The sequence below is a fragment of the Pygocentrus nattereri genome, chromosome 3 (assembly GCF_015220715.1).
Source record: "Pygocentrus nattereri isolate fPygNat1 chromosome 3, fPygNat1.pri, whole genome shotgun sequence".
NCBI classification, from domain to species: Eukaryota; Metazoa; Chordata; class Actinopteri; order Characiformes; family Serrasalmidae; genus Pygocentrus; species Pygocentrus nattereri.
Genome location: NC_051213.1, coordinates 35,967,118 through 35,995,017, shown reverse-complemented (window position 1 = coordinate 35,995,017; position 27,900 = coordinate 35,967,118). Strand labels below are relative to the sequence as shown.

Below are 27,900 nucleotides of genomic sequence, written 5' to 3'. Positions count from 1 at the left end.
CCACAAACGAGAGAACACACAAAATACCTCTGTGTTGTAGTCAGCTTCTTTTCCGTCGTGCTTTTTCTTCCCATTCTTTTGTTGTTTTCCTTCTCTTTCTTTTGACGAATAAGTTGATTTTGTAGCCTGTTTTCTCTCCACAAACAATACAACACGACCGTTTGCACACAGGCTAGTGGAACATGGCTGCCGCGCGACATAACGGCTAAAGTTTATTTCACTAACGGTTGATTTGTGGGTTGTTTGCCATTTATCCTGCATAGCATACATTCATTACATGTTTAAGATCATAACAAAGCATTTTTACGTGGTCTATTATAGAAATACTTACTGTGTCAGAAATATTCCCGAAAGGACACGAGCCAGGCGTCTGAAGCCACTCGCTGCCTTTATAAGCTTCTTCACAGGAAATCATTAGCGTTATATAAAATGGTTACAAATGCTCTGCCGGACGTCACAGACGTCGTTTTAATCAGGTTTGGGGCTGAAATACTTTTTTCTGGTTTTTATTTTACCATTACCGACATGGCGTATGAAAAACCCAGTTCAGTGATTATTTGGAGTATATAAAATGGCCATACTGTCGCCCCGGGTTCCTGTCGCCCCCACTGTAAGGATATCAGTCACTAGGTTTCTCTACAATCAAGCTGCACAACACCGGGGGTACTGGGGAGCTCTGGGACTCCCTCATTAACCTCTTGAACCCCCTGAACGTCTCAAAACCCAAATTTCGGGTGACAGTGTGCTGTTTGTTAGAGAAAATAGACACAAATCAGAGAAAGGCCGTTGTTAAAGAAAGTGATTGCGCAGTTTAAGCTTGTTGCTTGGCAGTTGCCAAGGTGTTTCTACGCTTCTAGGCTAGATTACAGGGGTTGCCAAGTAGTTGTTGTTAAAAATGAGTTGGACTCAATAGGAGGAATGAGGGATGGAAAAATTATACGTTGACATGTGCTTAGATTAGAGCTTGGGAACCTGCCCTGTGTGAGTACATGTAGTTTGGTGGCTGTTTGGCCAAGAAATAATTGGGCTTGTGTTGGGGGGCAAAAATGGATGCGAAAAGAAAGACAATCAGATGAGTGCGTGTCAGAACAACATTGAATTTGTGCTTGGGGGCCTGCCTTGAGATAGCATATACATCACAAAGTATTTCATCCAGCGCAAGTACAGCAGATAGATGTGGAATTTTTACTCCATTTATTGGGAAAAAAATTCAGAATTGAACAAAGATTGTACAAAAACCATCCATACAAAAACACTGTGAATGACTAAATTCTGCAGACTGTTATATTTTTCCCTTTAAAGGAGAATTCCACAGATTTTTTTTTATATGAAATGGTTCACTGTAGAAAAACTTACAGACTCAGGTTTCTCTACAGCTGTGGTGAAAGAACGTGGGGTCATAATGTTTACAACACAAATATAGCCATTTTATTAACTATTCAAATTCATCAGTGAACCTACAGGTGTCTTAGTTTTATGCAAACTCAAAAAAAGGCAGGGGGGTGGGGTGGGGGTACTATTTTGCCCCACAGCACCCCGTACATAACTCTCCACCATGAATAGGTTAAAAAAAAAATTTGTTCCAAAATCTTATTTCAAAACTATCGTAAACCCATGACTCTGAACTATTTAATGTAATAGCTTGCCCTGCGATGGACTGGCGTCCTGTCCAGGGTGTATCCTGCCTTCCGCCCGATAACTGCTGGGATAGGCTCCAGCACACCCCCCCACGACCCTGAGGGAGAAGCGGATTAGAAAATGGATGGATGGATCTAATAACTTTCTGTGAGGGAGCTTTTAAAGGCATTAAATTCAGACATCTGTGTGTTTCTCTAGAACAGAGCAGCATGACAATCTGAATGACTTTGCTTTATTTTAAAGACTTCATCGAAATTTCAAAAGATCAGTGGAATTCCCCTTTAAGCACCGGTGATGAAGGGACTATAAGGTGGATGACAAACTGTTCGTGACAACAGATGGCCTACAGATCGTAATTGTACACCCACATAAAGGATCTATAAGGTAGTTGGCCCTCATAAAAAGGCCAGTGAGTGCAAATACAAGGAAGGTGGACCTCAAAGAAGTTGTTGAACATACGATTGATGTGACTCATACCAGCGAAACCTACTGAGCAGATGGTGATGTTTAATGATATCTCTCCATTTATACAGAATTGCTCATAGAACACAATCAAAGCTGGAATCTATTGCTTTTGATAGCCTACGTGAACTCCAACAGGCACATTAGCTTTCTCAACAAGCAAACATCTCCAGCTGGAAGGAAGTACCTTGCAATGTTTGGCACACCTCAACAAGGCAAAGTTAATCATTGACTTTCGAAGTCAGGAGAGAGGCATTTACGGACTCCACGCAACCACAGCTCTATTTTTTACCTGCTCAAGTGATCTCACTCAGGAATTCTGTTTGCTTTCTTTTTAATTAACCTTCCACAGAAGAGCGACCTCCATCACAAATTTCAGATTAATTAAGGCTGCTGATGAATTCTGTCCCGTGTGTGGACCCAGATAAAAGAGGCAAATTGCGATAGTCTTGTATCATTATCAAAACAGTTCGTCCTAATTTAACGCACTTCAAACTCGTTACTGCCCTAAATACATAATCAAAATCCACTGGCAGACACACTGCTTCAGCAGAGTGATGGGAAATGTGCGGAGATGGACAGAATAAGAAAGATATACGTTCTATATAGTAACACGCAAAAGTTAGAGACCACCACTGTTTGATTTCCAGTCAAAATGGTCATTAAGTCCAAGTTATTCATTTGAGGGAGACATTTCTAAGGAGGAGAAAGTCAAGGAATATAAATGAAAAAAAAACAAAGTTCTTAAAACTGGAGTTTAAAACATCGTTAGAAGATGCAGAGACTGTACCAGACCTGGTAGACCACCAAAACTGTCACCATCAGATGAACAAGTATTTAAAGCTTTCATCTTTCCATCCTTCCACTGTGAGAAAATGAGGGACATGTAGCTCAAGAAGCTGTTACTGAGAAAAGAAATCCAACAAAGAAGCTACAGTATTGCTGGTATTCTCAGAGCAATGGACTGACCACTTTACCTTCCAGACTTCATCATCACTGAATGTGCTTGGGATTACCTGGATTGTGAGAAGAAAATACAACCAACTTTTAAAACTGAACTTTAGAGGTGTGGACAAACAGCCCTGCAGATTTCTTAGAAAAACTGAAAGCAAATGTCCTGAAAAGAATGGACGCTGTAATAAAAACAAAGAGTGGACACACTAAATACTGAAAAAATGTGAAGTTATTTTTTGGTTGTTGTGGCTTCTCTTTAAATGTTTTCTGCTTTTTCCCCTGATGACGAAAAACGACTTTTATACAATTATTTTGGTTTCTGGGAACTCCAAGGAGCTAAATCAAACATAATATAGCATAAATATCCATATCTCTTTATATTAATTGCCTGGTAAGTTGTCCACCTTAGATTTGACCGTCGCTTTTCAAATCCAAGGCATTCTGGACATTAATTTTACTATAATGTTATTCTCTTGCTAGCTTCTTGCTTTTCCAGTCAAAGTTTATTTATATGGCGCTTTTTACAAGTGTTGTCACAAAGCAGCTTTACAGAAAAAGCCCCCATGAACAAGCTAATGGCAACAGTGGCAAGGAAAACCTCCCTAAAAAGCAAGAGGAAGACACTTTGAGAGGAGTAAGACTCAAAAGGGTTCTCAGTCTTTATGAATTAATCGACAGCTCTGTTCTTTATTCTGGACACTATTTCAAAAAATCTAATATTCTCAATTTTTTTGCAGCTTGTTTTTATATTCATGAAAACTTCCAAACTTTTGAAAGGTAGTGTACACATACAGTTGTATGCAAATGTTTGGGCACCCTGGCCAAACATCATATTTGTTGACTTTTGAAGTAAAAAGTGAAACTCTACAGCAACGAACATGCAAATGTTTCACATTTCATCATCAACATCATCGTTGTCGTTAACCGCTTAGTCCAGATAGGTTTGCGGTCATTTCACATTTGAAAAAAGTTAATATACTTAAAAAAAAATTCATTGTGGCATGTGCAGAAGTTTGGACCCCCTTCCTGTTTTAAAGTCTCAGAATTTAATTAACTCGTTAGGACTAGTTAGGCAGGTCAAGAATTGTCCTTTGGAATTATCAGTTGATGACAATTCCTGGGTGTAACAAATTCCCTGAACAGTACAGCTATATTAAAACTAAAATAAATAAGAAAATACATGTGTTATGCAATTATCTTTTTTAATGCAATTATACTTTATTCACACATTAAAGTGATATTCTATGTCATATGCTGCACATCCTTTTAGTCAGAATCAGACAAATATTAGGCAGGATAGTGGTGTGTTCAGAATTATAGCACCAGTTGGACAAACTCTGGAGCGCAGCTGTTCAAACAAGCCTTGGTTTTACAGAGTGATTTTGGAGGCTTCCACAGTATTCAAACAGCTTTATAAACCCAGGCTGTTTAAAACCTCAGTTATTATTATCTGGTACAGACTGAAGTATCTAGGTAGGATGTTGTGGCTGTCATGCCATGTGCACCAAGAACGTCATTTACTCAAGACTTAATATAAAATATACTCAAGAATAAATATAAAACACAGATCTGTAAACTAATGTACCATAACAAGGAAACGTTTATGAGTGATGTCCATTCATAAATGAGCATTAATGCATCAGACCTCAATGGTTGTGTCAAAACACCATCTGTCCCAACACAAACTGACTGATTCATACTGTAAACATACTATGAGCAAAAATAGTCAGTTGGCTGATTGTACTCTCCACTCACTAATAGGTCTGCGAAGTGTATGTGTATATGTATGTACTCTATATGTGTACCCAAGACCTATTCATTGGTCCACCTATAAATTTGTTATTTCAAGCAACTGTTGCTAGGATGGATGAGCTTTACACAAAACAAGCTAAATTTCCATTCAACTGTAGTGCACAACTCAAACATACCTTGAGTATGTTATTCATTTCTAATGTTTTCTGTTGTTGTCATTTCTACTCTGGCTAGTTTTCAGGCGTGTGCACAGACCCCAAGGGGGGCTTTACTCCCTGCCCTTTTGCTCACAGGCTGTTAAAGGGCCCTCTTGGGTGGTGTGTGTACATGTTTAAAGTGGTCATTCTTCAAGATCTGTTTTATCAAGGCTCAGCTCAGCATTGCTCTGGGAATAAAACCTGAGACTTGACTATGGTTTCATGATCTTTATTGCTACTGGGGGCCTATTCTGGTGCAGCACCGACCATCTGTGGAGACTTCACCTCAATCAAGTCCTGACCTGTGCACACATCACCACAGCACTGGATATCCTCTCAATAAAGCACAGATAAAATCAGCATCCCATTGCATAATGGAGTCATTTTAAACAACAACCAAATGTTATGTTTGTGCCAACACTGTGATGCACCCATAAATACAAATATAACTCACTGGTTCATAGCAATTAGTGTAGTTGAAATTTTGTAGTCTTGTATGCTTGAGGCTGGGGTAAAAAATCCTGTTTGGGCTGTAATGCTAATATTTTGATGTTCCAGCTCTATAACGTAACATTTTGAATGGGAAACTCAAAATCATGTAGCAACTCTAAACAAAACATGTGACAATTTCTCATTGAGTTAAATGAGATTTTTGTATGAGGGGTTGCAAAACCTACCCAACCTCACAACAGTTACTATGAAAGAACATATTTGTAAGTGGAGGATGGATACAGTTACACACTGTAGCATCTGTTGTCATGCAGTTTGTCAGCCAATCTCTACTCCATTCATCACAGATCAGTTTCGAACAACAGGACTGCTGTTGATGAGATATGATATTATTTGGGTTGTGGATCATTCTCAACACAGCAGTGAGACCGACATGGTAGTGATATAGTAGTCAGTGTCACTGCTAGGTTCAGAGTGGTCACCCACCTACAAATATGCAGCCAAGAGCAGCTCTTTGGTCAGAAACTGATTCGTAATAAAGGACTACAGGATGGCTAACACAAACTGTATGAGTCACGGTCTCTAAGGCTGGCTTTACACAGTGGAACTATATTATCAGCTGCCTGTAACTTCATTTCTATGCAACTTACATGCAACACATTCAGTTACTCAAAATTAGCAGCTTGTAGTTTTCCATACACTGTACTCCTCTCTGTAAGTCATCTGCAAGGATGCATACGATTTACATATTAGATGAAATTTGTCATCTGTATATTTTTTCAGCTGCCCTTTTTTCTATAGGTATATTTCTGTATTTCATACAGTATATCTATCTAGAGTTCTGTTGAGTGGCTGTTAAGTAAGCTCACTGAGGAGTCATTCTTTGCATCCCAAATTAATGACAACATGAAAAAGTACCCATCTTGCACTGTGTCAGGGTTGGGGTGTTGGGGACTCCTTTTCAAGCGCACAATAAAACATCTTCCGTTTTATTGTCTTGTCCATCGCTCTGGTGACATCAGTCATTTGAATGTACCTCATTCAACATCATCCTGTAAAGCATTACTGCCATTTCAATTAAACTTTCACAGTTTCAAAGCTCAGATGCTTGGAACTGCTGCAGCTGTGTTTTAAATGAGTTGCATTATGCTTTATATTAGGCAACTGAAGTGCAACTTAGTTTCATGTAGGTTTCAAGCAACTAAATTTACCTGAAACTTTCACAGTACATAGCCAGATAAACTACACCAACAGAGTATAGGTTTCTAATAAATTGGGCAGCGAGTGTGTACCAGCTTGTACTATGGAGGATATGGATTGTATGTAAAAGACATTTGTATTGAGCTTTATTGCTATGCATGTACAGTCAATGAGCTGGATCTGCTTGTTGCAGATGGATCTGTGTGTTGCCTCTTTTTCAGGCTTAGTGTGTAAGCTGGGTGAGACTGATTGAAGACTTCCACTCCTTGCAGAAAATCAGCAGAGACCTGATCAGAATCATAACAGTGACAATGTTAGAATCAAAGAATCACGGAGGACAAAGGGTAGATTAACTAAGTACTGAAAAAATGTGATATGTCATATTATTTAGTTGTCGAGGCTTATGTGTAATTATCTGTTAAATATAGTTTTTCTCTTTTTCTGAACATTGAAAAATGAGCCATTTTGTGGCCATTTTGACTGGAAAATGAAATAAATGAAGGGAGATCATTTTCTCTTAACCTATATCACACAGTGTTATATGTTTAAATTGTTTTGGTACACACTCATCGGTTCCACTTCACTATTTTCACGGGTTTTGGAAAGAACGTCCTTTAGAAATGTACCTCAATACATTCTTTTATACTCCAGCTACTGTCACAACCATAGTGGAGTAGTTTGACCCAAATCTGCTCGTTTTGTGAATAAGCAGTAGGTTCCTACAGTTCTGCTATTGGTAACAGACAAATATGAGTATATTATGGAAATGTCTGAAAGGTACAAGACAAACAACCACCGAATTACAGAGGCCGAGACGAAAGGAGTTCCAATCCTCCCCCGGCCTCCCCGCCGACAGCGAGTGTGATTTTGTCTATCTCTCAGACAGCACAGTGCTGAAGAGCCTGCACTCATGAGCATCAACAACAGGGAGAAATCACAGAGCTGGTTGACGTTCCTCCACAATCCGTGCTGCTGCGCTGTGCTGGATACTGAAACGGGCACCTGGCATCTGTCTGCTTTTCTGTCGCAGTGGAACAGAAGCAGACAGAGGAGAGAGAGACGTCTCCCGTGTGGAGCTCAGCGCAATCAAGCTCAATGTGTACTGAATAGCTACAAAAAGAATGATTTATTTACAATACATTCCCTTTCTGATATCTTTCTGCTGCTGCGCTCACCCGAGTGGAGATACAGACGACACACTTCTTATCTGCTCAGCGTCTCAATGAGAGGAGACTACGTGGAGAGAGAGGGAGAGAGGGGGCGGGGGTGGAGTGGGGGGATAATGCTATTAATATATGTAGGACTGAGTGTATGCAGTTACATGTGTGTATTTTGTGTGTGCGTGTTGACTGATTAATAGACTGATGTATGATAGACAGATGTGAATACACTGGTAACATTATAACTGAATACAGCCAAGCCAGTGAAGCTTCACTGAGCTGAACTAAATAGAGAGAAGCTCTTTGTGTCCACTTGCACAAAGTCCACTTGCACAAAGAAGAGAAAGTCCAAAACTAAAGTTCAAAACATTATTAAATGATGGGACTCTTCATAGCAAGACCTGGTAGACCACTAAATCACCACCAGACAGCACTTAAAGCTTTCATCTTTGAGAGAGAGGAGAAAATCAAGCTCCACTCTTGATTCAGATCTGAAAAAGCCACAGGTGTTTTTGTCCGTCCTTCCACTGTGAAGACAAATCAACTCTATGAGTCTGAAAGGACGTGTAGCTGTCAAGAGGCCCTTTCTAACAGACAGAAGCTGCTGATGCACTCAGAACTATGGACTGACTGAGTCCAGGCCTCAGCATCACTGAATGTGTTTGGGATTACCAACTTCTAAGACTGAACTTTGGAGGTGTGAAAAACATCCCTGCAGATTTCTCTGGCAAACTGAAAGCAAGTCTTCCAAAAAGAATGGAAACTGAACAATCTGATATTAGATTTAGTTGTGTAGGTTTCTGTATAATTTATAATAAATAATAAATAAATAAATGATGGGTGGTCTCAGACTGTAACAGACTGTTACTGTACTGTAATACAGACCCCCTACAGAATCATTAGTCATATTACCCCACTTTGCTGTTTTATATACAATAGATAAAAGTTAGATACAGAATGTATATTTAAATATTATGAACAACACACTAAAAGAGGCTTTTTTTTTACTTGTTTTACTCAGTATTACACACTTTATTTCTGTCGGACACTGAAAAAATGAAAAAATGAATCATTTTGAACACAGTGACCATTTTGACTGGAAATTAACCCTTGTGTGGTGTTGATGTGTTTGTTCCTCTGTGGTCTGGTGGACCCACTGCATAATTGTTTTTTAAATCAATACAGCCATAACAATTAATTTAAAAATACCAAAATATCATAAGTGGCCAGCGTTGGGTTCTCCTTTAGCAGCTGTAGCCAGTCAGCAGCCTGTCCACGTTGTCCACCCTCACACACACACATATACAAACACATATACACACTAACAGAAGGCCATGTAGGAGGAGAAAAGAGTGAAGAGACACTGCACCTCCATGCTTTTATTCCCCGCGGGTTCACCCCAACACCACATGTGTAATATGTGTGTAGGTGGTAAACAGTGTGAAATTACTGAAAATGTGTTATATGTTCTTCACAGAAAATGAGCCAAGAACAAGGAGTATGAAGTTGAAATAATAATAAATCATAATTTTTTTACTTTGGTAAACATTGAAAATGGGTCCCACAGACCACAAAACCACAGAACAGTTAAATAAATGAATTGAGGACTTTTCATTTTACTTTTTAAAAAATGTTCTTGGGTTTTTTTGGTTGCTATTTTTATGTTACTATTTAGTGATTAAGTAATGTAAGATTATTTGTTTTCTATTTATTTACCATATTTATTTTTAACAATTCATCACTAATGTATATTCCCAGCGATTTCTATATATACAGTTCATTTTATATATTTGTGTTATGGTCCATACTTTGCATTTGCAAATTTGAACTCTGGCAGTGACACCGACAAAGCTTTAACATAAAACATATTACATGAAATTGAGAGATGTATACATAGAGTGGGCTTTAAATAAATAAACACATAAACGAATAAATACATAAATAAGAGCGAGCCTGTGCTTGCCATATGAATATATGCATACTTGTGTATATCCATATTTTTGCATATCCATATTTTTGTATTTAGCACTTTGTGAGGACCAAACATCTCCAGAGTGAAGGAGAACATGAACACTTTGACATTGTGAGGACATCTGGCAGGCTTTTCCCAAAACCTGCAGCTTTTATTAGAAACCACAAAAAGGAAAAAGCTGATGTTTTGGTCGTGATGGTTAAGGGTCATACTGACATCAAGAAGAATACAGAAATAACCCGCAAAGAGAGGAATACATACTTTGTGTGTGTGTATGTGTGAGTGGTTGGGAGTAGACTTGCTAATAAGGTACCTCAGGGCTTTATCTAAGCATAGCATGGCGCATGGCAGAGAGAGAGACAGAAGGACAGACACAGATAGAGAGGCAGACAGAGAGAGAGAGTGAGCTCATGTTAATGAGGGAGAGCGGAAGTCCAGGCCGGAGTTTGTTAGCGGAGCCGGAGCTGTTTCATTGTGACACGGCCGTGCAGTTTGGCAGCTCACTCCCTGCAGCCCTGCAGTGTTAGAGCTTTCAGCCCAGAAACACAGGAGGCGGAAACAGGTGGATGTGCGCAGCACACAAGAGGGGAGGCGGGGGCAGGAAGTGGCAAGGTGAGAGAACTGTGTTTGTGTAGGGTGCTGGGGGTTGGATAAGAGTGAATATTTGCAAAAAAACAATAAAGTTTATCCATTTGAACATTAAATATCTTGTGTTTGTAGTGTATTCAATTGAATATAGGTTGAAAAGGATTTGCAAATCATCGTATTCTGTTTTTATTTACATTTTACACAATGTCCCAACTTCATTGGAATTGGGGTTGTATGTATTTTCTTGTTCAGAAAGGTTTGTCTCACAAAGTGCTATATAAAAACGCAGAATCTTTTGGCTTTACTGGATCATGCTCTTTACAAATAACTGCAGCAGCACTGAGAATTCACATGACTAGCAGTGAAGAGCAGATTAAACAGCAGAACAAAGTGCATTTTGAATGGCCTTTAAAGGGTTAAGTACTGATATCCTTTTACCTGTTACCAGACCATAAAGCAGATGTTTATGAACCAATGTTTGATGTTCACAAGTGGAAAAAATAAAGTCACAGCTGGTGTAAAGGCTACACTCAATGGTATTTCTTAGCTAATTTAAACATACATCGTTGTTACACTTGTGTTAAAAATGTTCTATGCAACTATTAAGCATATTTATTTATTATACAGTATGGAGAAGGTATTGTAATTAGTTTTACAGCACTTTAAAGCTTACTATTATTCATAGTAGTTAGTTTTACAATAATTTTGCTGTAGAATGGAATACAGTATATTGTTGGCTAATTTTTTTCCAGCAAGACACTGTTTGTTTTAATAAATCACATCGCAGTTTAGCTGTTTAAATAGGGAATTACCACATCCGAAATGTGTCTAATGAATAAAATATCTTTCCTGTATATTTGTGTTGAAGTCTCCTTCAGCCCAAGTGTTTCAATGGGAGCCAGGATTAAAAAGTAGACCAGCAATCATGTTCAATGTGCAAATATAAAGAGTTACTCTTGTAAATTGAGATATAGCTGCATCTTCATTATATGGAACATGAGGAATACCTCAAAGAGCAGCTGTTCATGTTCAAGTGACAGATAAACATCTGTAGATGCTCAAAGAACACTATGGTTCCAAATCTAATCTATAATATTTAGTTTGCCCACTTTCTTTTAATTGCATTAGAGAAGCACTGAAATACACTGTTGCTCACAGAATGGTAGACCACGACCATCAAGCACCAGGGAGTAGAACTACTGACAGTTCAGCACATACATCCACCACGTACACTCACAGGGCATTTTATAAGCCACACCCTACCTTATCTACTGTATAGGTGTTCAGTTACAGACTGTAGCCCATGTTTTGTCAAGCACAATCGCCCCCCAGCCTAGGATGTGTTGACTAGATAGTATGTGGGTGGTGGATCATTCGCAACACTGCAGCGACACTGACATGGTAGTGGTATGGAAGTATGTGTGATGCTGGTGGTGCTGCCTATTTTACACACGTCAGTGTCACTGTTACAGAGTGGTCCACCACCTATTATTTTCCAGCAAGGTGGGTAGGGCTCTCTTAAACAGTGGATAGTGAACGCCTGCTTTAAATGAAATGTAAGTACCTTGGACAGCACCAGTTCCTATTCTAATCTGAGAAAACACGACCATCTCTATAAGCTTTTTTCTGCAGCTAGATTTCACTGATTTGACCTGATTCTTGGCTCAGGCCACCATGCATGGAAGGTGATATGAATATAGAGCATACTGAAGACATGCAATCCTACTGTGGAGAAAAACACATACAGCGCAGTGGTTTTGAAACTACACAAAGATGTTGAACTGAACTGTGTAGAAATTATAACCCTTTTTATACCTCATCTTTTCAGTAAAGTAATGGGACGGGTAGCTGCTCATTGGTTTATGTACAACATGTCCCCAAATGAGTTGTTTTGCACTTTAAACTCACAGTAACAGTTTCTATTGTGTGTTTTTATTGTTCTATTGTTATTGCATATGCATATTCATGTATTTCTGGGGTTTATACAGTGCAGTGCAAATGCCAGAGACCACCCTTCATGAAGCAAAAGTAGAGCCTGATTTTCTCTCTCAAAGATGGAATTTGATGGGGACAGTTTTGGTGGTCTACTTGTTCTTGCATGGTTTCTAGGAGACTCGTTTTCTTTATATCTTTTAATCAACTCATGTTTAACTTTTTTCCTTTGACTTTCCTTTCCTTCTGCAAGCGGATAATATATCTCATATCTAATAGCCTCAGAAGTAGCTCCTTTAGTCATTTTAGATGAACATGAGAATGAAATTTTAAAGGCAGCTAAGGTGTATTTGAGGAGTTGCTTGTGCGAATGTTAGTGCCTCTTTGAAGGCAAACAGTGTCAGTGAGAGTTTCGGGAGCATCTTTTGATGGGAGGACTCAACTGTAACTGGTTGGTTTTAAGACAGGAAGGACGGGGGAGTTAAAGTGGTTACAAATGTATCCATCCATCCATCCATTTTCTAAGCCACTTCTCCGTCAGGGTCGCGGGGGGGTGCTGGAGCCTATCCCAGCAGTCTTTGGGCGAAAGGCAGGATACATCCTGGACAGGTCGCCAGTCCATCGCAGGGCAGACAGGCAGACACAGACAGTCACTCACACACTCACACCTAGGGGCAATTTAGCATGTCCAATTGGCCTGACTGCATGTCTTTGGACTGTGGGAGGAAACCGGAGAACCTGGAGGAAACCCACGCAGACACGGGGAGAACATGCAAACTCCACAGTATCTGTTGCACATGCTCAATGATTCTGAAATATTGTGTCATGATACGAAACATCATGGGCCCTAACTGTTTTGAGTGTTATGATGGATGGATGTTGCGTATATTCGAAATGCAGCTGTAGCTTAGCAGCAGTGAGTGTGTCCCAATGGGGTCTTTATTAAAATAGCAGTATTCAGTCATGAACAGCGACAAATTAAGCAATTTCAGTCCCTCCCTCATCCTACAATAGCCACGTTCATTTGACACTGGATGGCTAAATAAATCCCACAGTAGAAAATTAATCATCCACATTTGATTTACCTGCCAGTCCTATCTCTCTCAGTGACGCCTGGCGGTGGAGACAGAGCAGATCTGAAAGCTCAATATTTTCTTCACATACAAATTATACATGCACATCTGCTCATGTCTGCGCTACTCATATCACCACCATACATCAAAAACAACATATTAGCTTATATTTTATATATTTCTTTGAAACCAGCATGCAAATTAAACAAGCAACAATGCAGAGAAACATCCTTCATTTCTCCCAACATACTGCAGCTCCACTGACACAAGAAGATTGCAAGCAGATCTGGGAATGGATGGCTGTTCGTGTGTGAACAGCAGATGTTTGGGCTGATAGATTCTGACCTTCAGAAAGCAAAAGCAGTCTTACTCATCCTTGCTGCTCCTTCGTCACACATACACAATCTGTGTTTTCAACTAGATAAACATCCAGGAGATCTTCAGCTCACTGACAGCGTGATGGAAAAGTGGTTTCCATAGCATCTGGGTCCTGCGTTCACATAAAAACAGTCAACATCCCATGAAAACATCAATAATTATGAAAACATGGACAGGCATTAATGGCATCATCACTGGAATTATGAATTTTAACATCAACACTTATTTTATAACCATTTCTGTAGCTTTTTAGACAAAATGAAGGTGGAGCAGACCTTGTAGTAAGAAAACAACTGCAGAACATTGGAAGAGATTCTTTTTACTATCTAAAATGCTTCCAGCTTTTTTTGGATTTGAGTTTGTACATTTATTTGTGAGGCTAAGTGACGAAACTTGGGGATGTCTCTGAGGAGAAGCATTCAAATACAGCATGAGTACACTTACCTGCCTATTAACATCTTAAAACTATTACACAGATCAGTCAAAATGATAAAATGTCTGCTGAATTCATGTTTGGAGCAAAACATCTGATTTCAATCTCAGTCAATTACGATCATGCACCCCTAGTCATTAGTCTTGGTCAAAATGTCTTTCATATTAATAGCAATTCTTCAACATTTTCATGAATACAGAAATATATTAATACATCCACAATAGAGCTCTGTTAAGCAACTGTACATACACTCTTAAAAAGAGGGCTCTTCAAGGGTTCTTTAGTAAAGAAGATGGTTCTGTATAGAGCCATGAATACTCAAATACACTTTTGCATAATTAAAGGGTTCGTTACATCATGAAAGTATTTCAGATTTTTGGGTGGTGGTCCACTCTTATCCTAGCAGTTACACTGACTTTAAAAACTTCAACAACACACACACACACACACACACACACACACACGCTACCATTACCACCACCATGTCAGTGTAGCCTTGAATTCATGAAAAAATCCATGTGTTTGTGTCCATCCTTCCACAGTAAGAAGACAACTCAATGCTATAAGGCCTCACTGAGAAAAAAAAAAAAAAAAATCACACAAAGAAGCTGCTGATGTTCTCAAATAAATGGACTGACGACCACAGACTCCAGACTTCATTATCATTTAATGTGTTTGGGTTTATTTGAATCTTGAGAAACAGAAAATGCAACCAACATCTAAGACTGAACTGACTGAGGCGGGAAAAATATTTCTCCAGATTTCGTTGAAAAACTGAAAGCAAATCACCTTAAAATAATGACAGCTGTAATAATGGTGACGAGTCTTCTTCTTCTTTCAGCTGCTCGCTTTAGGGGTCGCCACAGCGGATCATCTGCCTCCATCTATCCACTGCCTCCTCTACTTTCACACCAACCATCTCCATGTCCACCTTCACTACATCCATAAACCTTCTCTGAGGTCTGCCTCTTCTCCTTCTACCCGGCAGCTCCATCTCCAACATTCTTTGCCCAATATATCCACTATTCCTCCTCAACACATGTCCAAACCATCTCAACCTGGCCTCTCTGGCTTTATCTCCAAACTGCTCCACCTTCACTGTCCCTCTGATCTGCTCATTTCTAATCTTGTCCATCCTTGTCACTCCCAACGAAAATCTCAGCATCTTCATCTCCGCCACCTCCAGCTCAGCCTCTTGTCTTTTAGACAGAGCCACAGTCTCCAAACCATACATCATAGCAGGACGCACTACTGTCTTGTAAACCTTCCCTTTCACTCTTGCTGCTATCCTTCTGTCACACATCAGCCCTGACACCCATCTCCACCCACTCCATCCTGCCTGCACCCTCTTCCTCACCTCTTTTTTGCACTGTCCATTGCTCTGGATGGTTGACCCAAGATATTTGAAGTCATCCACCTTTATGACCTCTACTCCTTGCATCTTCACCTTTCCACCTGCCTCCCTCTCATTCACACACATGTATTCCGTCTTATCTCTACTGACCTTCATTCCTCTCCTCTCCAGTGCAAACCTCCACCTCTCCAGATTCTCTTCCACCTGCTCTCTACTCTCACCACAGATTATAATGTCATCTGCAAACATCATGGTCCATGGAGCCTCCTGCCTGACCTCATCTGTCAACCTGTCCATCACCATTGCAAACAAGAAGGGGCTCAAAGCTGATCCCTGATGTAACCCTACCTTCACCTTGAAACCATTTGTCACTCCAACTGCACACCTCACCACTGTCTCACTATCCTCATACATGTCCTGCACCACCCTAACATACTTTTCAGCTACACCTGACTTCCTCATACAGTACCACAGTTCCTGTCTTGGCACCCTATCATATGCCTTCTCTAGATCCACAAAGACACAATGTAGCTCCTTCTGACCTTCTCTGTACTTCTCTACCAACACTCTCAACGCAAAAATTGCATCTGTGGTACTCTTTCTGGGCATGACACCAAACTGCTGCTCACTGATCTGAACCTCTCGCCTTAGCCTTGCTTCAACAACTCTTGTTCTTAAAAATGGGGACCAGTACACTGCTTCTCCACTCATCAGGCATCCTCTCACTCTCCAAGATTTTGTTAAACAACCTGGTTAAAAAGTCCACTGCCTTCTCTCCTAAACATCTCCATACCTCCACAGGTATGTCATCTGGACCAAACTGCCTTTCCATTCTTCAACCTTTTTAAAGCTGCCCTCACTTCCACCTCCTATCTTCACTTTCATTTTTTAATCTTATTTTATTGAATTGCTGCGTTAATTGGATATTAAAAAATGAAGGGTGGACTTTTACACAGAACTGTATGTGACTGTACGGTATTAGGTAAGGCATTCTGCTGCCTGCCATTTCAAATGGTTTGGTCTTGTGTGGCTGTATCTGATGACAGAACTGATGTAAGGCAGGTTAAATTCATAAAGGTCATTCTAATGACCTAACCATGTGCATTCATGCAACACCTGATGAGAGAGAGTGAGAGCGAGATCGAGAGAGAGAGAGAGAGAGAGAGAGAGAGAGGCTGACTGAGACTGCCTGTTAATAGATATTCTTTATTATTTCACCCTGAAATGAATCAAAGCTCAAACTGCATCTCTTTAACATACTACGTTTCCCTCATAAATAATGCATTGTTTTCCTCTAATAGCCACTGCTCAGCTGCCTGTGTGTCATTTCTCCTACAGTAGTGTGTGTTGATTTAAGCATATTTATGTGGCAAGAGAACAGAAGTTTCTTCGGTTACATAAGAAACAAGTTGCATAAGTCTAAGCATTATATTGTGCAAAATGCAGTTTTTCAGAACATGTTAGCATATCATTAGCTCATCTACTTATTATCTTCATTTTTACCGCTTTCTTTCATTCCGCTCAGTCTGAATTGAGCTGAAAAGAGCTCACATTCAGTTCATGTCCTCTGAGAATGAATGCATCTAATGGATATTTTTCTATTGATTTTTATTTTTCTCTCGTCTGATTCCTCAGCACAATACGCTCCACTTTCTAGCTTTATTCAGCCACTGTGAAAGCCTTGGCTGAAACTGAACAAGATAATTGTCAGCTCATTTGTTCCCAAAAAATGACACCATCATGATTTTTTTCTTTTCTTTTCTCTCTCTTTTTTTTTGATTGGACAACAAATGGTAAGGCATCGATCTATGATACTCAAAAAAAAAGTCCAACAGGTATAATTTGTCTCATCCTCAGTTCTGATAAAAATGAAACACTGCTAGCATCAAGCTGCTGGGCTGAAACTACTTTGGGCCCAACAACATTTATACGACGCACCGGCCACTTTATTAGAAATCCCGACTTTGTATTTTCACTCACTCACCACTTTATGAGCTCCGCCAAGCTCCACTGTATAGGTGTGCAGTTACAGACTGTAGCCCATCTATTGATGCACACTGGGTCGCCCACATTCTACTCTATTTCTCATTGATCAGTGCCTGACCACAGAGCTGCTGTTGATGGGGGATCGTTCTCAACACAGCAGTGACACTGACGTGGTAGTGGTATGGTAGTATGTGGTGCTGGCAGTGTGGCTGGAGTTTTTACACACCAGGGTCACTGCTCGGTTGAGAGTGAACCACCGAAAAAAATATCCAGCCAAGAGCAGCTCTGTGTTCAGAAATTCGCCTTTGTGGAAATGCTAACACAAATTCTGCAACAACAGACAAGCTACAGTCTCTACAGCAGCAAGGTGAAGCTACATGTTAGAGGTTTCTAATAAATATCTTACATTTGTCTTGTAGTTCACCTACCTATATCTTTTGAGTGGTTTTATATACTAAAAACTGACATAATTCACTTTATTTTACTATTCTCTAACCTCTGTACTGCCCTTTCAATAAAACAATCCTTAATGTTCCTTTAGGTCTCTTATATCGTCAGTGTCGGGACAAAACCTCCTACCTACATTTTTGTTGCTGTTCATTTTTTTGTCATATCGTTAAATCATCATGTTGGCCTTTTCTTTCTTTCTTTACTTGGAATTAATAATTTAATGGTTGATGCATAAATGATTTATTCCAAGTTTGGACCATTTCTATTAGTCCATTCATCATGAAATATTGAGAGAATGAAGAGTCAACAGGGATTTAAAATTATGATAAAAAAAATGTAGGTAGGAGGTTTTGTCCCAACACAAGTTTTTGTCTCTTTTTGGAGACAACAACAATATATAAATAATCTATATTCTGATTGGCTGACCTGCATTGTGCCCCATTCAAAAAGCAGTCCGCGCTGAAACACCTCTTACAACTTCAACATGAATGGGCAGAGCTAAACTGTTGTAGGATGAATATATGAAACCGTATATACATCTGAAACATAATTTTATATACGTCACTGAAAAAAAACCTTGCATCTCCATTTTTTACTTTACATTATAAGTAAATGTCATGATGAATGGACCAAAAGAAAAAGCCCAAAATGACTTAGCCCAAAATGTCTGGTTCCATTGACTTACATTAAAAGTATGTGTGTGTGTGTGTGTGTGTGTGTGTGTGTGTGTGTGTGTATATATGCCGATCAGACATAACATTTTGACTACTTTCTTGTTTCTACACTGATTGTCCATTTTATCAGCTCCACTTATATAGGTGCACTTTGTAGTTCTACAATTACAGACTAGTCCATCTGTTTCTCTACATACTTTGTTAGCCCCCTTTTACCCAGTTCTTTAGTGGTCAGGACCCCCAGGACCCTCAAAAAGCAGTTACTATTTGGGTGGTGGATCATTCTCAGCACTGCAGTAACACTGATGTGGTGGTGGTGTGTTAGTGTGTGTTGCTCTGTGGACTAGACAAGGAGTGTCTAATCGAGTGGACAGTGAGTGGAAACAGTGTTTAAAAACTCCAGGAGCACTGCTGTGCCTGATCCACTCATACCAGTGCAACACACACTAACACACCACCACATCAATGTTACTGCAGTGCTGAGAATGATAGAACTACAAAGTGCATGTATATAGTAAGTGGAACTGACAAAATGGACAATGAGCATAGAAATAAGGAGATGTTATCATATTTACACTATATTTCCAAACGTATTCACTCACCCATCCAAATCATTGAATTCAGGTGTTCCAATCACTTCCACGGCCACAGGTGTATAAAACCAAGTCCCTAGGCCTGCAGACTGCTTCTACAAACATTAGCAAAAGAATGGGTTGCTCTCAGGAGCTCAGTGAATTCCAGTGTGGTACCGTGATCAGAAACCACCTGTGCAACAATCCGCAGTCAACTGTCAGTGGTATTATAACAAAGTGGAAGCGATCGGGAACGATAGTAACTCAGCCACGAAGTGGTAGGCCACGTAAAATGTGGGGTCGCCAACATTCTGCAGTGTCACTACAGACCTGCAAACTTCATGTGGCCTTCAGATTATCCCAAGAACAGCATAGAGAGCTTTATGGAATGGGTTTCCAAGGTTGAGCAGCTGCATCCAAGCCTTACATCACCATATGCAATGCAAAGTGTCGAATGCAGTGTTGTAAAGCGGCGCCACTGGACTCTAGAACAGTGGAGACGTGTTCTCTAGAGTGACGAATCACGCTTCTCTGTCTGGCAATCAATTTCAGTGAAAGGAACTCTTAATGCTTCAGCACCAAGAGATTTTGGACAATTTCATGCTCCCAACTTTGTGGGAACAGTTTGGGGACAGCCCCTTTCTGTTCCAACATGACTGCACACCAGTGCTCAAAGAAAGGTCCATGAAGACATGGATGAGCAAGTTTGGTGTGGAAGAACTTGACTGGCCTGCACAGAGTCCTGACCTCAACCCAACAGAACAATTAGAGCGGAGACTGCGAGCCAGGCCTTCTCGTCCAACATCAGTGTCTGACCTCACAAATGCACTTCTGCAAGAATGGTCAAAAATGCCCATAAACACACTCCTAAACCTTGTGGAAAGCCTTCCGGAAGAGTTGAAGCTGCTATAGCTGCAAAGGGTGGGCCGAGATCATATTAAACCCTATGGATTAAGAATGGGATGTCACTCAAGCTCATATGTGTGTGAAAGCAGACAAGCAAATACTTTTGGCAATATAGTGTGTAAATATATATATAAAATAAATGACTGAATATATGCAAATGCACTAGCTTTCATGAATCACAAAAGCAGCTCAATTTTAAAATATGACCTGTTTGTTATTATTTTTTTTTTTTTCAACGGTAGAGGCCCTTTTAGCTGGGGACACTGGGTCCACACAAAGAGCTTAACACAGTTTCCTCTAGTTTCCGCTGCAGTGCCTTGCAGGGCTTTGTGAACTGTAGTGATAAACACCACACTGTGTATATGTATGCAGAGGGCCTAATATGACTCATACATATTTATGTAAGCATACTAGATGCTTTTTTTTATCCTCTAGTGGAGCTTTTCATATATCTGCTTATCTTGCTGCTGTCTTTAACTTCTGTGGTGTCAGCCAAAGAGATTTACAGCAGAGTTAGTCAAAGTTACAATTAAGCGTGGTCAATACCTGGCTTTTTTAGAGGTTGGCTGCCATCCACATAAAATGCAGTTTTACCCCAATACCTTGGTGTAAATGGCCTCAGTTTGGGAACAGGGCCAATTTTGAAGTTCTTAAATTAGAAATAAAAAGATGCAGATGAAAAATAAATGCTTTCTACATTAATATTGAAGTGAGATTTTTTCAAAGAGCCTATATCATGGAAAACCATTTTGAGTTTGATGTAGTATGTAAAAATTGCTAAGTTTCAAAGTATACCCGTCTCCATACAGTTAAAAGTACCACCAATCCATACAGTTAAAAGTACCACCAATCCATACAGTTAGACAGTCCTATTTAGTAGACAGCAGCCTAGCTTGCTCATTCACATATATGTTATAAGCAGTGTCTCAGCCTGGACTGATTTTTGAATGAGGCACACTAAAAGGCAGCCAATCAGAACAGAGCTCATTTACATATTACATATATCAGTCTTAAAGTCCTGTTTAATTGTGAGGGATGAAAGAGAAGTTGAAAAATGGTTATGTAAAAATGAAGTATGAAGTTTTTGGTGCATAAAAAGAGAAACGGGAAGAAAAATATAGAAAATGGGCCCATTAAAAAGGGAGGACAGCCATTCTACTCATAAGCATGGTAATATATCTAAAACACAAGACTTAGACATCCACAAACAAGCTGTAAGACTGATACCACATGAATATGTTTGCGTGTTATTGAGTTTGATGAGGTGACAGTCCCCACCTTGAGGGTGAAAAATGAGAACTGTCTAGCCAGAGAGGCAGCAAATCACCCAGCGCGGCTAATATCCCCACCAAACCGCGCCTGAGAGCCGACGGTTGCCACGCCAAACTGTAATTCCTTAAAGAATCAAAGTGAAGAGGCCATCATTCATGGTGAACGAGACATGTTCTCTCGCCCCAGGCGCCTGATGGCTGGAGTGGTGCATTACATCACGCTCACCACCAAGCCTCAGTGTAGGTAGGCAGAGAATAAAAGTGGTTAGTAACTTCTATTTACTCAGTTTTCTGTACTTTACTGTTGAATTAGTTATATTTTGGTCAATTTATACTTGGCAATACATTTACTACTGCACACAAAACATAAAGGTTGGCTTCAATGTATAGTTCCAGATTTTTTTTTTTTTTTACTAAAACAACATTGGGGTGGCTTTTTAAACTTCAAAAAGATTCTACAAAGATCACACATCAAAAAAAAAAAACAACCCAAAAGGTGTCAACAAGCTTGAAATAATTAAACATAACTTACCACTGCCAAAGTCCTTACAGAAAGCCTGTACACTCAGTGGCCGTTTTGGCAATGCCTCTAGGCAGTTATTTCCAATGATGAAAGATAAGGCTGCTGTCTCTTTGCATAACAAGTGGCCTACAAACCCAAACAAAACATTATCATTTCAAAAACATATGAGGATCACTGGTGAAATCTGACAAGATTTATTTATTTATTTACAAGATAAATAGTTGGTAGCAGGTGGTTCAAATAATGCACAAAAGTGTACTTGTTCAGGTTGTTTTGACTACTGTATATGCCCATGTCTCCACTGTCGAGAACTGTCGCTCTCTAAAGGCATTAAGCATCAAATAAACAAACATTGCTCACTGTCACCCTCTAAAGGTGTTAAACATCAAATAAACAAACATTGCTCACTGTCGCCCTCTAAAGGTGTTAAACATCAAATAAACAAACATTGCTCACTGTCGCCCTCTAAAGATGTTAAATATCAGATAAACAAAAGGTGCTCACTGTTGCCCTCTAAAGGCATTAACATTGCTCACTGCTGCCCCCTAAAGGTGTCATAGCACGAGTCAAAATTATAACTTTATGTTTTTGTAAGCCATATGATGTGTCTCAATAAATGTGAATTCTGCTTTGTTTACAGACATTTGCCTCAACCCACTTTGTTTGTTTCCACAATTTCAAGATGGAAAAATCTACATACAGTGGAAAATAACTGCTGTTATCTTAAAGAAATACAATAAGAGGGCTATGTAGTAATTGTGACAGGCCTAACTCTCACTTTGGAGCTTTGGCATTTTAAATTTCCATATGCTGACAGTTGCTGCAGATCAGAGGGACAGTGAAGGTGGAGTTTGGAGATAAAGCCAGAGAGGCCAGGTTGAGATGGTTTGGACATGTGTTGAGGAGGAATAGTGGATATATTGGTCAAAGAATGTTGGAGATGGAGCTGCCGGGTAGAAGGAGAAGAGGTAGACCACAGAGAAGGTTTATGGATGTAGTGAAGGTGGACATGGAGATGGCTGGTGTGAAAGTAGAGGAGGCAATGGATAGATGGAGGCAGATGATCCGCTGTGGCGACCCCTAAAGGGAGCAGCCAAAAGAAGAAGATATGCTGACAGTTACTAGATGTAGCAGAGTGTTCCTCCACAGTTCTACAGGAATCTCAGCACTCAAGGAATTTTTGGACCTGATCCTTGTTTACACCTACTCAGAATGTTTCTGCTGGGCTAATTTTTGCTTTCATTTGAATGGTCGATGTCAAAGGAGGAAGAATACTTTCACTTGAGTGTGGGTTTCTCTACCCTCTACAGAGGACAAAGAGTGAGCGTACAGGTAAGAAAGACGAGTATATGAACCTCTTCAAAGCTATCAAGGAGGGGGTTCATTTTTTTGCCAACTTCAGTCAAAGCATTGTGGAGATGCCAGAAAGCAAACTCATGGCTTTGTTAGACGGTCTGGCATGCCAGGCTGCAAAAGACTATTTACAGCATTCCTGTTAAGACTCAACTTTAGCTTTCTGCTTTAGCTTTCTAATGAAGCTTACCGTTGGCAGTCTTGACCATGATTCAGTGCCTGGTAATCAGAATGTGATATCTTTCAGAGCACAGGCTTAAAAATAAACGTTCCTAAATAGTACTTGGTTTGGATGGTCCAAAGAAAATGCTTTAATTGGTATAGAAGCCTTATGTCGAGGATCTTTAAACTTCTAGAAAGGTTCTTCACACTCACCTGTCTCATTTATGAAAATGAGAAAAAAATACAAAAAACAAAATCACTGAAAGGTTCTTTCGAGAACCAAAGTATTTCTATGGCATCTCTACAAGGAACCCTCTGCACCTTTTAAAAGCGTTGACTACTTAATGCTGGAGCCCCAGCACCAGAACTTTCTTGGACAAGCTCTCCTGGGGGGCCCAAAATATATTTTTTTTTCCAGGATACATTTTATACATTTTACAAACATACTATCTGGCTATATATTGCTGACAGCACTGCAGTTACCATCCTAATCCAAAGCTGCAATACAATAACAAGACTGTACAGATTAACAGGATTTCAGGCTTCCCATAAACACAACTAACACTGGACCACCCTTTACTATAAAGCTTTTGTGTCCGTTTGTGAAAATGTATAGCCCCCTGAGAAGCTCACATGACCAAGTTAAATTCAGTCAGTTGAGCAAAGCTGATAAAAACTCAAAAACATCAGCAAACCTTAAAACCTAAACAGTCAAGCATCTTAGGCTAAAGCCTACTGCCAAAGTGGGCATAAAATGTTTATGGACCATTTAAATCTTACCTTTGACGACTTGATGTGCAGAAGTAGACATTTGTGTTAGCCTTTTAACACCCATTTTAGTAAAAGAGCATTTTACAAACCGAAATTCAAAAAAGTTGGAACAGTTTGTGAAATGCAAATAAAAACAGAAAGCAGTGATTTAAAAATCCACTTTGAGCTGCATTTAAATGAAAGTGGTACAAAGACATAATATTTCATGTTTTATGTTTTAATGTGCCAAAAAATGACAATTTCGTAGTCTAATAACAGCTAATTCTCTCTCAAATGATCTCAAATTTTAACAAAATGTGTAAAAATTAAGTTTAATTTTTAATTAAATTTAGAATAGTGTTCAGAATGGTGAAAAGGCATTTTGTGTGTTAGAAAATGTTTGAACACAGTCAAACAAGAGTGTGCAGCATGAATTTTCAATAAATTTCAATATAAATGCATCAAATGGAAAGCAGATTTGGACATGGCACAAAAAATTAAAAGAGGAAGGCTGTGCGCGCAATGCAAAGGGACCTGGGCGACCACCAGTATCAGAAGATTGAGCATTTGTGAAGTTTTCTGAAATCAGTTACAAAATCGACATCTCTCAGTATTTCTTATTCGAATTTTGATAAATCTTGTATTGTTCAACATGAAGCCTATTTAAATGTTGTTTGCCTAGGATATTCAGTTACTCAGATATTCACATCTCAAATTATGTCAATTTTTGGGACACCCTGTATTTGAAATTTACACTAATTCTGAAATTGATGCCTGTAACACATTCCAAAAAAGTTGGGACAGGAGCAATTCTAAGACTAGGAAGGTCGGTGAATGATGAGAAAAAGTTAAGAGTGGGGATGTGATCATGCTTGGATTTAAAAAAAGCATCCAGAAAAGGCCTAGCCCATAATGAGCAAGGGCGGGTCAAAGCTAATCACTTTGCCAAAAATGCATCAGAATAAAATGTAAGAGTTTAAAAATAACATTCCTCAGCAAGTGATGGCAAGGAATTTAGGTATTTCACTCTGGATGCATAACAGCATCCAAAAAATTCAGGAAATCTGTAGAAATCTCTTCCATGGACTGAAAGCTTGACAAAGGTTTTTGACTGGGCCTGTGACACAGAACAGCAGAGAATGCTACCTGGTTCCTCCAATAATGTTCGGTAAGGCTTAAGTGGACTAAGTTTAAGTACTTTACTAAAGGATTAACTGAAGATATAAAAGTATCCAATAAACAATATTTAACAAGCATGTCTAACAAACTTCAAATGTCAGTGTTTAAATAAGGCAAATATTGTTCCAAAAAAAAAAAAAAAAAAAAAAAAAATCAACAACAACAAAAGTAGAATGTAAACCACTGCTAGCTTGGCTCTAACATAACATAGCCAAACCCAGAGAAGCGCTAGTAAAATGAGCATTTCCATACTGGTGGTAATTTCATAAGCAAATGCTACTTCAAGAGGCGAAGGTTTCTATGTTAAATACTGCTGTATAATAAAATACATGGCTTGTGGAAGTTCTTAGTAATATGACAAAAAAAGCTTTTTTTTTTTCAATCCATAAAGCCAAAGTCCAAGTTTTCACATCTCTGGAAGCATATACTCCACTAATCAACATTGCATTGCTAATCTCAAATTGACTTGCTTTTGTGGTTTCGGACATTTTATTACACAACAGTGTCTATAAAAATGGACAAAAGATTAAATTCAGCCCTCGGAATGGCTGCCACTACTGTTAGCTATGTTTATATTTGTATTTTTATATTAATATTTATGGCATTTGGCTGACACTCTTATCCAGAGTGACTTACAATTTGATCATTTTTACATAGGTAGGCCAAGGTGGTGTTAGGACTCTTGCCCAAGGACTCTTATTGGTATAGTATAGGGTGCTTGCCCAGGTGGGGATTAAACCCCAGTCTAGACTGTAGAAGGCAGAGGTGTTAACCACTACACTATCCCAAACTATGTGAGATACTTTTGACTATTTCGATAGATAACCAAAAGTTAGATAGCGTCAGAAACTACAAAGCAAGTCTCTGTATGATTACTCAACACAGTTTGATGCAAGTCGTGTGATGATTTAGGCATGCTTTTCATGCTTGTTTAATCTTCTATTATTTCTAGCCTTGAAGCTAAAAAAAGAAATTAACCTCAGACATCAAACATGTCTTGATTTATCGACTACATCCGGGGTAAAATTGAAATGGTGTAAATTAGATTATTTTGGCAAAAAATCCAAACTGATATTTTGGTTGTCTGATGAAATCAAATGCCTTACAGAGCTGTTGTGCTATACACTGTGCAGTAATACAAGCCAGAGTAAGAAAAGACTTCCTCTACCTTCATTAGAACCTGCAGTAGAAAGAAAAATGAGGATGTACCAGGACATACAAGAAGGTTTCTTTAATAAGAAATTAGGCGCCTTTCACCCTCTTGGAATGAAACATTTTAAAAATCTTGTGAGAAAACTTAATTCTTCAATGCCCAAAATATTAGAAGGTTTTGAGGAGAGACGTCTGAACACAAGCAGAGGGAATCAGCCTCAAATAACTGGTGCAGTGCCAAGTTTTTATATGCCAGTTTTCAAAAGTCTTTTAGGCTAAAGCAACTTCCTGTGCACAATCCCTCAGCTGAATTGTGTTTACACTGAAAAACATGATGAATGCTTAGTTCAAGGTGCTGTGGTTGTGCTGAAACGTATAATTGCCTACTTGGTTAGAAAGCAACACGCGTTTTCAACTTGAGAACCAACCTGTTGAAATCACTCTGGTTTTCTCATCTTGGTCAGCATTACTGCATCCAGTGCTGAACCCAGGGCGGTCAGCAAGAAGGAGAGATCTAGTAGGCGACCTTCAAGATGAAATTGGTTTTGTGCTCATTCCCAGATCTCATCTGAGCTTTCACTCCCCATTTGTTCGCAGCTTCATGCCTGTAAAATTCCCCCCAGATGTTCCCTCAGGCCTACCATCACACCCTCCGAGACAGCCACCATTTGTTAGTACACGAAGGCTTCGACTGCATGCCAAGCTCCTCAGCTGCCTGTACTGAACTCTGGCCCTCTGCTCGAAATTAGCCTGGAAAACCACGAACTCCATTTTACAGGAATGGGAACAGAATTTGAACAGATTTACTCGTCGTTCTGCCACAGAGGACACCTTCTGTCACACTTGGTACTCTGTACACAAATACCACGTACTGCGGGGCACTGAGATCCTAAGACCGAGCCAGTCAGTCAGTCAGAAGCAGAACCTGCCCATATGACACATTTACCTAAACAGCTTTGGTAACAGCAGAAAAGCTTTTAATGGCTTATATTTCGAAAACAATGGCTATCCGATTAGCTAGGCTAGCTGTTATAGCTACGTGACTGCTGATACAATTGCATCGCTTTCTTCTGCTAGCAGGCTGGTTAGCATGCTAAAGGCTAACAAAAATAAGAACAGGGAGACAAACCAGTTATCAGCACAAACGCTGTGTAGACCATGACCAAACTTTATTTATTTATTTATGGGAAATGTACATGGCTATCCGATTATGTGCGACATATCCAACTGGTGAGTCAAAGTGTGTGAGGGCTTTTATATTATATTATAATAAAGGTCTCCCACACACACAAATTTTTTATTTTATTTATTTTTTTTGCTGATTCTGACTACAACTTGCAATGAGTACGAATGCCAGTCACTGTTTATGTAACCCTAGA

At 39.4% G+C, this 27,900-nt stretch overlaps 1 long non-coding RNA gene across 1 annotated transcript; it reads right to left on the bottom strand.

The window, feature by feature from the left end:
* Nucleotides 1–13,415: 13,415 nt before the first annotated feature.
* LOC119262945 lies at nucleotides 13,416–27,148 on the bottom strand. The gene is made up of 3 exons (XR_005130018.1): nucleotides 26,950–27,148; nucleotides 21,935–22,051; nucleotides 13,416–13,868 (listed from the first exon to the last, which is right to left on the bottom strand). It is a non-coding gene; the product is annotated as an uncharacterized LOC119262945 (long non-coding RNA).
* Nucleotides 27,149–27,900: the final 752 nt, after the last annotated feature.